The 13,623-nt window shown below is 42.6% G+C and overlaps 1 pseudogene; it reads left to right on the top strand.

The window, feature by feature from the left end:
• LOC138780526 (R3H domain-containing protein 4-like) overlaps window positions 1-12,632 on the top strand; it is a 28,332-nt pseudogene extending 15,700 nt beyond the window's left edge.
• The last annotated feature ends 991 nt before the right edge of the window (window positions 12,633-13,623 follow it).

Genomic DNA, 13,623 nt, shown 5'->3' with positions numbered 1-13,623 from the left:
ACTGGCAGATCATCCATGGATCAAGAGATTTGTTAAAGCAGCCAGTAGACTATGTCCCACCATTAAATCAAGGATTCCTCCCTGGGACCTTAATTTAGTTCTAAATGGTCTTACCACTAACCCCTTTGAACCCATAACCGAATGTCATATTAAGTTCCTATCATACAAGTTGGCCTTCCTATTAGCTATTACGTCAGCACGGAGGGTTAGTGAGATTAGGGCTTTTTTCTATACAGGCCCCTTACATGACCATTAGAGACGATAGAATTGTTCTTTCTCCTGACCCTGCCTTTCTACCGAAAGTTGTTACTGACTTCCACAGGTCACAAGAGGTAGTGTTACCTTCATTTTGCAACACACCAACTAATGAGCGTGAAGCATCTTTCCATTCTCTTGATGTTAGAAGAGCGATCATACACTATCTACAGGTCACGAAGGAATGGCGCTTGAGTAATAACTTACCCTTAGTTTTTCCTTGAAAAGATATCAGTAAGACTGCCTCTACACAGACAATAGCCAGATGGGTCAAGCAGGCAATTGGAGAATGTTATAAAGCCAAGAACATTGATACACCAGTCGGATTCGGTGCTCATTCAACTAGAGCAGTAGCAACCTCATGGGCAGAAAGGGCATCAGTTTCCATTGACCAGATATGCAGAGCAGCTACATGGAGCACCCCACATACATTCTACAGACACTACAGGTTACAACTATCTTCTACTGAAGATTTGACCTTTGGTCGTAGGGTATTACATGCTGTAGTCCCCCCCTAGGCGGGTATATCCCTATTCTATTCTCCAGGGGTGCCGTCATCGGGCGAAGAGAGAAAATATAAATTACTAACCGGTAATTTCTTTTCTTTGAGCCCATGACGGCACCCCGCCTAAATCCCGCCCTTGTATGAGTGGGTGTAGGTATATGTATGTATGTATATATATATGTGTATATAGCTGTATATACTAAAAAAAAAAAAAAAAAAAAAAAGGGAACGTAGATATATATATTTTTTTTGTGTTTGTGTGTCTTGTGAGCTTCGCTCCTAGGTCCTTGCTAAAGACTGACGAGAGGAGGGGAGTTTACTCTTTTAAAAGATCCAGGGATTTCCTGTATCCTGTTTCCTGTCCTATGGGAGCAGGGGGTGGACCTCTCCAGGGGTGCCGTCATGGGCTCAAAGAAAAGAAATTACCGGTTAGTAATTTATATTTTCTCTATAATGAAGATGACTTGGTGTATACCAAGAGGACTTTAAAGCAAATATACCATTAGCAGTGTGACCATATCTCCTCCCCTCTCTGATGCAGCTCCATTGATTCTAATGGAGCCGTGTCACAGAGGGGAGGAGATATGGTCTCACTGGGGCCGGCTGGCCCACCCTTGGGGTTTACAGCCAGGCTGGTGCATGTCCAAAGAACGTCACTGGAACCAGGCAGCATTTTAAAAAAAGGGCCATGCCCCTGGGATTCCCCCGCTAGCGCCAATCTGCAACTGTAAAAAACTGTGATAACAGAAGTGTGCATTGTTGGGGGTCCAGGTGCAGAGACCCCCACAGATCATTAAAATGAAGGGGCAGACACACTTAGTAGCGGACAATCTGCCCCTTCTTCTCAAACTGCTAATATGAGCACTCTGCGTTATAATGGGAGCCTATGGAACTTCCGGTATAGGGAATTGCCAGAAGTTCCATAGGCTCCAATATAATTCCGGAGTAAAGCTGGAGTATTCTTTCACAAAGAATTAGTGCTGTCTCGGAGAACTTACTTGATTGATGTGCAGACCTAGGACTGGGCCCGGTAAGGCGTTCACTTACATAATTTGATGGACTGTGCTGTTACAAAGTGTAAACTGTTGTATTATAATTCCTTTTAACTGCTCAAATTAGCAGTCAAGAATGTAGCCACTGCCTACTTAACTCAGAAGCTTCCAGGCTAAGGCTACATTCACACATAGCAAAAGTGGAATGCCGCCGGCCTCCCTGTCATAATGAGAGTCTATGGGGAGACACACGCGGCTCCTCTCTCTGCGCTGAGGAATAAACATGTTCATTCTTCAGCACCAAGAGAGGAGGCATGCGAGCCTTCCATAGACTCTCATTATGACAGGGAGGCTGGCAGAATTCCGCCACTTTTGCTACGTGTGAACGTTAGCCTAACAAGCGAATACATTACCTGTCTGTGCTCCTACCTGCTTCTCTGGCTCCTGGGTAACTGCCCTTAGCCAATCAGTGGCTGCAGCAGGACAACGCACTGATTGGCTGAGCGGGACAGCAGTGACCTGGTAGCCAGAGAAGCAAGCTAGAGCGCGAATATGTAATGTATTCGCTTGTTAGCCTGGCAGCTGCTGAGTAAGCCGTGGTTAACAGTATAGAGTATCAGGCTGCAATCTTCCCTGAGCTGTTTTTAACAGCATTATTGATGCCTTACAGCAAGTCTTATGTATATAGATGACAATAGACAGACTCTGTCCCCTTGAGATGAATGTAAAATATTACAGGAAGTCTCAGCTTAGTTTTAGCCCCAGTGGTGAGAATGAAAACTGCAAGATAGGATTATTTTATAATATAAATGGTAAAATAGAAAATTAGAAGAAAAAAATTCACCAAAATTCTTTTAAATGCCTCTTTTTAAAACTTGTAATTTTTTGTAATGGTAAGGGATGAGCAAATTAGCATTAGTAGCGAATCGCTTTACTAGACTCAGCAGTTGGCTTTTCAGCCGGCTGTCTTTGAACTTTATGCCGCTCCGGGTGCCTGGAAAAGCTGGATCTTGTCCCGAGAAAATTTCTCTCAATTTCCCAGGGTTTTTTTCCAGGCACCTGAAGTGGAGCGGCACAGAGTTTGAACGCAGTCTGCTGACAAATCGAATGCCGAGCCTAGCAAAGCTCTTCGCTACTACTGTAAATTCGCTCATCCCTATTAATGTCACATTCTTTTCAAGAGTGTTTCAACTCTGCTGCGGGAATGTTGATATATAAGACTTATGGCTCATAGACATAGAATTTCCGTACAGGTGCATGAGCCTTCTAGTGTGTGTGCACTGTATGGGAGCCATAATAACAGCTAGGCTCCGTCTACCTGCTCAGACAAAACTGATGGAGCCTGCAGAGCAGAAATCTGGTGACAGATACCATACACAAGGTATTTAATGGCCAGAAGTAGTGCTTCCCCCTTTATACATAGGAAGGACAGCTTTTTCTGAAAGGTTTGGGAACATAAAAGGACTTGTTCCTAGATTATAATACAAATGCTATCCTCCTTAGAGACTTTTTTTTTTTTTTTTTTAAATAGCTGCATTGTGTGACATGTACTTGCAGCTTTGTGTATCTCGCCTGTAAGTCTTTAGATGCTGCCATTACCTTCTATTTATGCAGCTAAAATTACAGTCATTTTATCAAAACAGTGTTGCAGTAGGGCACATTCAGTGCCGTGAAGATTGAACTTGGATGCCATGGTAATCTTGTTTCAGGGAAATGTTGTGAATAGCAATCCAAAGTCTGTGTGTTAGCTTTGATGAGGGGAGGGGGTGTAGTGTGTACCACTATTAATTGTGTGCAATTTGTTATATACATGCATTGTTTGTGTTTCAGGTTGATTGAGGATTGCCTATCCCCTTTGCCAAGCTCTCCATCCAAGAAGACTTCTAGTGCAAAGCGCAAGCAATACTATATAAAACCGTGCAATCCGAAACTCTGATCTGACTCCTAAAGCTAAAGGGCGCAAGAGTCTTCGTCGCCTGGAAAACAGTGAGAAAATCCATAGGAAGGGGCTGTGTGCAGAATAGAAAACGTTTGCACAGCACCTTCCTTATCCTTAGCTGACCTGTAGTGATAACAGTATTAATCTCAATATGACTAATGTCTGTAGTACCATATCTTGCAATAAATTTAAAAGCCCCCATAATCAGCTGGTCTCTGTGGGATCTGCTACTGAAGCAACTGATATTGTGGGGAGAAGTTGCCACAGTAGGAGCTGCTTTAACTAATAGAGTGGCAGACTTCCCTCTAAGACAGTCATTTAGGTGCTAATGCAGAGCATATGGGTACCAGTCAAGGGCTCCCTATGACCATCCGCAATTTGGCAATAACCAAATGGTCAATCTGTACTGTTATTATGCAGTTTTATTCCTAGTCACAGACAATTATAAAGGAACAATTAAAACACTGCACATCTGCCTATTAATAAGAAAGTTTTCGCTTTATTTGACTGTACATCTCTTTAAAAAAATTTTCAGACCGCTATCTAACAAGTTTACTAGAAAGGGATGAGTGTGTTACCGATGAAGTTGACTCTTGCATATGTGCATCTCCTAGTATATTTGCAGAAGCCTGTAATAATGAAGTGTACATTGAGGTGAGTTATTGGCTTTTGGGGTGATAGCTGAAGTGTATCAGTGTAACAACCCTGAGTGGTGATTTTGAAACTGCATATTTGAAAAAAAATAGAACCTTTACATGCTTAAATGGGTTTTTTGAGTTATTTTATTATTTGTCTAATAAACCTATCTTGCTGTATAATTTATTTGCACCATTTGCTTATATAGCAAATTCTGTCTCTCTCTCTCTCTCTCTTGTTTTCTAGATTATTTACGTGATGAAGTGACGTCACTGATCTGGGAGGTGGTGACGTCACCGACGCAGCCAGTCTCTAAGTATAGGCTTTTAGAGCCTGAATAACGACTTTCTGGATGGCCCGTCCCAAACACGCGGTGTCACAGTGACACCCTGATCTGGGATGGGCCTACACAGTTAGTGGAGAGGAGGTTTTTCTATGAACTTAGATTGTATCGCTGATGTCCCGGTCCTGGGTGTGAATATATAATTTAGTTCTTTACTCATGTTAAGCACAAATACGGTCCCCCCCCCCCCCCCACCCACCCACTCTGTTGTATTCACCTTCTCCCTCCCAGTGTATTCACTCATACATTTAACCTCCTTCCTCCTGCTTTGGCGTTAATATACAGGGGACTCTCGGCACCTTGCAGCTGTGCTCAGCTGACAGGCGCCCTGTGTGCGGCACAGGATTTGAGTCTCCTGTCCTACGCACAGAGCGCCTGTCAGCTGAACACAGGCGGCGACAAGAGTCTGTGGGCCAGAGGAAGTAACTGAGCTGTGGCAGAGAGTGTTTGAGGTGTGGATGAGTGAATCCCGAGCACCCTGCAGCACCCTCGCTGCTGTGCTCAGCTGACAAAAGGGGGAATTTGTGCTCAACATGAGTAAAGAGCTAAATTATATATTCACGCCCCGGACGTCAGTGGTACAAAAAAACCTTCCCGCTAACAGTGTAGGCCTGCCCCAGACTGGGGCATCACTGTAACACCCCGTATTGGGGTCGGGCTGTCCAGAGGCTCTAAAAGCCCATACTTAGATACAGTCAGTGACATCACAGCATCATGTAAATTTTTAGAAAACGAGAGAAAGACAGAATTGGCCAATGACACATATTAATTATACAGCAGGACAAGTTTATTAGACAAATATTAAAATAACTTAGAAAACCCCTTTAATGCCCAGATGTCTAAGTCAAATTGAAGCAATGTTCCCCCTTGCCTTCTAGGAGCCATAACTCTTTTATTTTTCCATCTACAGGGCTGGTTGGGGCATTGATATATGTTAACTTTGTATTTATTTTTATTTGTGTAATGGGAATGGTGGTGGTTTAAGCATTTATTAGAGGAGGTTTCTTTTTTTTTTAACACCTTTTCTTACACTTTATAAGTCCCCCTAGGGGACTTGTATATGCAATAATTATTTTGCATATATTACTCAATGCTATGCCATTGCAAAGTATTGATCGGTGTTATCAGTGATCTGCACATAGAGCCTGCCTGAAAGCAAACTCCATGAGAAGATTGCTGATCTGTCAGGACAGACATAAGTATTATACTCCCACCTGTCAAGGAAAGTGTTCGGAACTCATGCTGCAGGGGGTAACTAACTCCCTTTAAGAGATTAATGACAGACAGCTGTGTGATCGGGGTTGCCTGTTATTATCTTTGGCTCCAGGGACACCAATGTGTGTGGGGCCCACCACATCAAAATCACCCCGCACACATTAAAACCCTTCACGGCAGGAACTTATGTGCATGTTACTACTGCATGGGGCATCGGCAATAGGAACAAATACGTCTTGCTGATGTGAAGGGGTCAAAGGGCATCTATCTTGAAGTAAATAAATACTACATGTGTGTATAAAACTGCAGCCAAAAATCTCATACTTGAATAATTTGTATTCACTCCCTTCTACTGGTTTTGGTAAATTCATGTTTTCTCTGTGTGCTTGTTGAATGGCTGTGTGCTCTGACCCATTCACATGCCCCTTTGATGCTCTGACCCTTCTCCCTCGTGCTGTTCACTGAGAATGGAGATGCATCCCCTTCCTCTCTGTCTTCTATTTATTGTTTTACGTTAGATGGATTTTTGGGGACTGAGTTGGTTTGTGAACGTTGACAGGGAGTCTACAGGCTGCTGGAAGGTGAGGAAGATGCCACTTTCCCTTAATATTTATTACAAAGTGACTTATATTTGAATGTACTACTGATTTCAGCAGAGCAGTGTACACAGAAGACATATGGAGCTACACAGACTCTTATGTGCTGCCTTATGGGCCCCTTTAAGTGCTGCATGTAACTGCTTAAAATTCAGCCAAGAGAACATCTTTAAAGGAATATTACCATCTTAAATATTTATTCCATATGCCTGGCGTATGCTATTAATCTACTTGTAGGTTTAAAGGGGTTTTCCAGGACTAGAAAAATATAGCTTCTCTCTTTCAGAAACAGCACCACACTGGTCCTCAGTTTGTGTGGTATTCCAACTCCGTTCCATTCAATAACATGGGCCAAGTTATAATACCACTCACAACCTGAGGACAAGGGTGACGCTGTTTTTGGAAGAAAGCAGCTATGTCTTTCAAATCCTGAATAACACCTTTAAATGGACACTGTCATTAAAGACAGCTTTGCTCCAGGAACATCTTCTATAGGAAGAAATGAGCACTGTAAACTGTTTTGCTATTCGACCAGTGTCCATGTATCTCCATTTAAGTGTATGGAATTTACAGCTTGCTTATCTCTGCACGTAGCTCTAAAAGGTTTGGAGGAGAGGTCATACCACAAATGCAGCCGCCTGATGTGGCAGCGGGAGATGTGGGATCCTCCACATCCCTTGCTTAGTTTTAAAAAAAATTGAGTAATGTACTTATCTTGCATTTATGGCATTCTGTGGATATTCCATCAATATTTTAGATGGTAATATCCCTTTAAATTAAAAATTCCACAGCTGGTAGGGACAGGGGAGGAACATAACAAACAATTTCTCTCTGCCTGCAAAGCGCAAGTTCACAGGCTCTAGGACCCCTGCCAGAAGACATTTCCCCTGAATCCTTCACGACTCGGGGCAGGGGGATGCCTGTCCTGGCTCATGGATTGCGCGCTCAGCCAATCGGTGAATGCAGCGTTGTCCCACCACAGTCACTGACTGGCTGAGCGGGCAGTCCATCAATCAGGTTGAGACGTTGGCAGTGCATGAGATCCTGGAGCCCGTTGGGGGTTCAGGAGCGGCAATCCAGTGCAGCTACGGCACAGGCAGAGGTAACTTGTGATAGTTTGTGCCCCCCCCCCCTGCCGGATGTAATATTTTTCACATGGCCGGACATCTCCTTTTAAGTTATTCATCTTTACTCACTGCTGTCTTTTCTAACACTGCAGTAATTTTTATGGTCTTCATACATTTTATACAAGCTGCTAGTGGTACGTTTGTCTGACATAAGTATAAAGTGTATGGCAGTCTTCCGAAAATCCAACTCTATTATCTGAGATAGGGTTTAGGTTGATGGACTTTCACTGCTTGGCCCTTTGTTTTCAGATAGAGAGAGAAGCCGCTGCCAGAGCAGTCTGGTTGCAGCTTATCCCTTGCTTCCTCGTAGAGCACACTGGAACTATTGCTATTGTATGACCAACTTTTTAGTGTGTGTTTCTCTTTGCATAGATTTGGAATGATTTCATGAACCGCTCTGGAGAAGAGCAGGAGAAGGTACTTGTTTTTCTGGAGCAGGAAGTGAGGAAACCTAGAGAGAAGGTCAACAAATGCAAAGATGAGAGGACAGGTATTGTGGTCATCTCTTTGCTTAAAATGTAATGTGGAAAAATTATCTCTGAATAACATTAACAAACATGCATGCAACAAGTTGAACATATTGTATGGTTGGTTAATAATAAGCACAAGAACAACACTAATCTTTTAAAGGGAACCAATCAGCCCACGTGGGCTGAACTGGTTTCCTGGATCTCATAAGCTTAAGTCCCTTGCCTGTCCCCTGGCGCTGGTTAGAAGATTGTGTGATTGACTTAGCTCAGTTAATAATGATTTGCTTAACTCTTTTAGAGCATCCTGCTTATACCCCGGAGGAGTGTTATCTGAGGATCAACCGGAGTCTCCGTTGCACGCTGAAAAGACGCCAAATACCAATGGTTTAAGAATTTTAACTTCCTTTATAGCCATAATTTTTTTTAATTTAAAGGGTCTTACAGGCACTGGCGTCAGTCAGCTCTCAGGGGTCCGCACTGCACAGTGAACAGAGTTTGTCTCTGTGTAGTGGTCTCACTGTGTAGTGGTGTCACTGTGTAGTGGTGTAACTGCGGCTCCTGGTTACTTGTCGCTATGTCACCAGCTCGACACAGTGAACACAATGTCCTGGTAAGAGGCAAAGAGTGATTTAGATCTTCAGCTGCTTGTCACTCTTAAAGTGACACTGTCACCCCCTATTTGCATTTTGACTGCTCTCCACAGGTGTAAAGGGTAAATGTTACAGCTTTCATTACTTATTTTATATCACACCTCATGGTGCTTGTTCTGGTAAAAAGTTGTTTTTATCACCTGTGGATTGGTATATGTGGGCGGGGTCTCGCAGGCTTTGTGCCAAATCGCTCTGCCCCTAGCACAGTTTACCCCCGCCCCCTCATTGGCTATTGGTGTAGGACAATCTAGGGGGTGGGGCTAAGTGGCGCTTGGGGCAGAGCGATGTGGCACAAAGGCCGCGAGGGCCCACCCACATATACCAATCCACAGGTGATAAAAACAACTTTTTACCAGAACAAGCTCCATGAGGTATAATATAAAATAAGTAATGAAAGCTGTAACATTTACCCTTTACATCTGTGGAGAGCAGTGAAAATGCAAATAGGGGGTGACAGTGTCACTTTAAGTAGAAATAATCACACTAACCTGCAGAATAAAAATAAAATATAATTTCTCTGCGTATTATTGAAGGACACAGACACCATGGGTTATAGGCTGCTGCCACTAGGAGGCTGACACTTAATAAAAACAAAACAGAAGTCGCTGGTCGGGCCACCTTTTGCGGTTGTGGGGCTTTCGGGGGCAGTTCTCCCAGGCCCGGCCACCGTCAGGCCCATTGTGGCCAACATCCGCCTCGGGCTCGCGCCTCCAGGTCAGTGACTTCACAGCACGCGACATACGCCGGGCGAGCTGTGACTTCCGCATCGGGCCGTTCTCCCAGGCCTGGCCTACTTCCGCCTCCGGCCGGCCTCCAGTGGCCTGCCCATTTCCGCCGCACATGCCTTACGTCCTCCCGCGTGGTCTTCTCCTTCCTCCCGCATTTTTCTCCCGCCCTGGTCGCACATCTGGTTTCCGGTCCCGGCTCCCTTCTGTGGTGCGCGCTCTGGCCTCCTGCTCTTCCTGCGAGTATCCGGGCCATACGGAACCCTCTTTGTCGGTCAGATTCTCTTTTTCTTATTCCGGATGGTCCCCGAAGGGGCTGGCGGTGTCCAAGGTGACGCTTGCTCGCTGGGTGCACCTCGCCATCTCGCAGGTCTACCGCAGTAAGGGCAAGGGGGGAGATTTATTAAACATGGTGTAAAGTGAAACTGGCTCAGTTGCCCCGAGCAACCAATCAGATTCCACCTTTCATTCCTCACAGACGCTTTGGGAATTGAAAGGTGGAATCTGATTGGTTGCTAGGGGCAACTGATCCAGTTTCACTTTACACCATGTTTGATAAATCTCCCATTCTATTAGTTCTGTGGGTGCCTCCTCGGCGATTCGTCACGGGGCTTTGGCCCTACAGGTGTGCAAGGCCGCTACGTGGACTTTCCTCCATGTTTTCCCCGGTTCTATCATGTGGACACCTTTGCGTCGGCCGATGTGAGCCTGGGTCTGAAGGTCTTGCAGACAGCGGTGGCTTCCCTCAGTCTATTCTCTTCTCTCTGGTTCTTTCCCACCCAAGGGACTGCTTTTGGATGTCCCATGTGTCTGTGTCCCCCAATAAGATGCATGAGAAAAGGGGGATGTTTTACTCACCGTAAAATCCTTTTCACATCACATAGTCTTCATTGGGGGACACAACACCCACCCCTTTCATTTCCAGTTCAGGTGGTCCTGCAGTTTCAGGTTATTTTTCTGATGTGGGACTGTTTTGTTACAAGTTTCTGCTTCTTCACAAATTAAATTAGCTTGGTGCCAGTGGGCGGGTATAGCCTGCTGGAAGGAGCAGACTTCTGTTTTGTTTTTCTTAGTGTCAGCAGCCCTATAACCCATGGTGTCTGTGTCCCCCAATGAAGACTATGAGAAAAGGATTTTACAGTGAGTAAAAAATCCTCTTTTTACCACACAGTGAACCCTGTAAAAACAAAGGGCAGACTTATTATTGCAAATGCTTGATTGGCACCAGAAAAAATGGCCTATGCGGCTTGCACCACATTTACCTCTGAAGCGCATTATCCTATGTATGGCTGGCTATATCCAGGACTAGAAAAACATAGCTTCTCTCTTTTGGAAACAGCACCACACTGGTCCTTTTTGTGTTTGTGTGGTATTGCAACTAGAAATTATCGAACAGCACTTATGTTCAGGTTTGTATGAACTCGAACCATCTGTATTTGACTCCCACAGTCTTCCCATTCCAAGGGGAAGGTGGAGACAGCCTGAGTCCAGCCTGGAAAACAGGAATACAGCCTGGGCCATAGGTTGTATTCCTGTTTTCCAGACGGGACTCGGGCTGTCTCCACCTTCCCCATGGAACGGGAAGACTGTGGGAGTTAAATACGGATGGTTCGAGTTTGTCCGAACCTGAACATCAGCGCTGTTCGATCATCTCTAATTGCAACTTTGTTTCATTAAAAAGGATGTGCCGGATTGCAACACTAACAACCTGAGGATAAGGGTGACACTGCTTTTATAAGAAAGCAGCTATGTCTTCTTAATCATGGATAACCACTTTAAACGGGGACTGTCATGGAAAACAACTTTCCTTATTCCGACAGGCATCAGTATCTAGCATATTTATAATTCACTTGAACTAATCCTATATATTTTGTGTATATGATTGTGAAAGCTATAATCTCACTTTATTCTTACTGTATACATAACTGTATGCTTATATTGAAAAATAGCTTTTTTTGGTGTTTTTTTTTTTGGTGTTTTTTTATACAGGTTTGCCACAAATTTGCCAAAATCGGGGTAAAAATTAGGTAATTTGGCTAAATTCTTGCTAAAATTGCACAACTTTTAACTGCAAATTGCAGTGTTCTCGCAATTGGCACAAATTTATCTTAAATTGCAAGGTCCCTGAATTTTTTTCAATTTTAACCGTAAATTCCCAGTCAAACATTACAGAATTTTGCCATGATTAATGCAAATATCGCTAAAATAGCGCCACTTTTTACCACAAATTTGTGTAAAAAAGAAATGCTAAATTTTAGAAAAATTTTTGGAAATTGCACTAATATGCATAATTTTGGACAGCATATTTGCTGTGAAACATGTGCAAGTTTAAAAAAATTTGTGGCAATCATGAAAATAATTTTTCGTAAATTTTGACAGCACAAAATTCTAAATGCCAAGTTCCACAGCAAAATTGCATTAAAAAAAAACATACAAAGAAGCTCAGTATAAGGATGGGTTCACACTTACTGGATTGCAGTAAATTTTACGCTGCGAAATCCACTGTGATTCCTTGTACTGTCATTTGATTTGGGTTTACATTCTCACAGCGGAATGAAAAATCCATATGAAAGCCCAGACCCTGCTTTACCTTGCTGCGAGTATGTAAACTCACAGGAGAGCAGAGGTTTTGTGTATGTGTGAAGCTACCCCAAGAACACATTTATACTGTAAAAATGAAATAATATACACAAAGTATATAGGGTTAGTTCAGGAGACTACATAATGCACCGCTCTTGTCTGTCTCTCCTGACGTGTATTGCTGGCATGGGAGCAGAGCTTTGAATCTTCCTCACTTCCCGGTGAACATCTAAATTGCTATACTTATTGATGTACATTCATTGACAACAGGCAGTGGAGCTCAAAATAATTAAAGTACAAATATGCTAGATATTGATGCCTCAATATCGACGTTAGAATACGCAAAGTTGTTTGTAATGACAAGTACAAGAGTTTATGTAACCTAAACAATGAAATTAATTTTTTGTTCTGGCTGAATATTTTTTTTTAAACAGGGTACATTGGAGGACTTGGAAGAGGAGATGCTCTCATTTTTCTCAGTCAGCCCTGAATCAGTATATATTGCCATGATGGAAAACAGGTACCACATTTGTCCCATCAGTCTTTCCTTGTTAGTTTCACTAAGGCATTCATGGACATCAAGAGATGTGTTTATTGCCGTAAAGTGTCACTGTCGTTATAACTTTCAAAATCTAAATCGACAATAGATGTGATATAAAGCAAGTTTGCAATATACATTTAATATTACATATTAAATATTTAATATTTTAAATAATGATTTATTATTTAATATTACACATATATATTTTTTTTTTTTTTTTAGTTTTCATGGAAAACACAGCACTTCCTGTTTCCTGACAGGATACAGTCAGAAAACAGGAAATCCTGTGTATCCCAGGCCATCTGAGCGCCCACAGAGAGAAGGCAGTCATGTGATTGATGGACACATTGAGCCGTGACTCTCTGTACTGGTTGGAATTTCTGTGTTGAGTCTTTTTTTTTTTTTTTTTTTTTCAACCGGCACAAGTCAGAAAATCTGCCTTCAGGAGACTGGAGCTGGATTTCTGGTAAGTTCTGCTTTGTTTTACAGCATGATAAAAAAAAAAAAATGAATGTAAATTGCAAACTTGCTTTATTTCACATCTACTGTTGATTTACATTTTGAAAGTTATAACAGTGACACTTTAAGCTCTTACATTTATCAGACCAATTAAAATGAGCTCCAGGGTGTTTATTGCATACAAAGGATATTACATACTTTTTCCATACTTTTCCAACATGTACCTTGAGCTTTGTTGTTTTCAAAACAATTTCTCACATATTCCACTGATACAGTAATGATAGTTTCTTTGAACCTACTCTATTTTTTATAGAATAAATTGTGTAATTTAATTGTCCTTTTTTTCTTCATAAATGTAAACAGAAATTTACATACATTTTGTGTCTTAAAAAGTACTAGAGGAAGTCAATGCCTTTAATCCCCAATGCACTGCTCGTTGTTGAGAGTTGCCAGATGTCAGCAGTGATTTAGCTCATAGTAGTTATTTAGGGTAACTGAACACTACAGGTTCCCATATTACATAAGTACATTTATAGAACTCCCAGTGCCAAGATTTATGTTCTAAACTCTAGCCCTGGCCCCTCTGTAAG

Source organism: Dendropsophus ebraccatus, unplaced genomic scaffold (assembly GCF_027789765.1).
Source record: "Dendropsophus ebraccatus isolate aDenEbr1 unplaced genomic scaffold, aDenEbr1.pat pat_scaffold_840_ctg1, whole genome shotgun sequence".
NCBI lineage: Eukaryota > Metazoa > Chordata > Amphibia > Anura > Hylidae > Dendropsophus > Dendropsophus ebraccatus.
The sequence above is the reverse complement of the archived record's forward strand: the minus strand, read 5'-3'. Positions and strand labels throughout refer to the sequence as shown.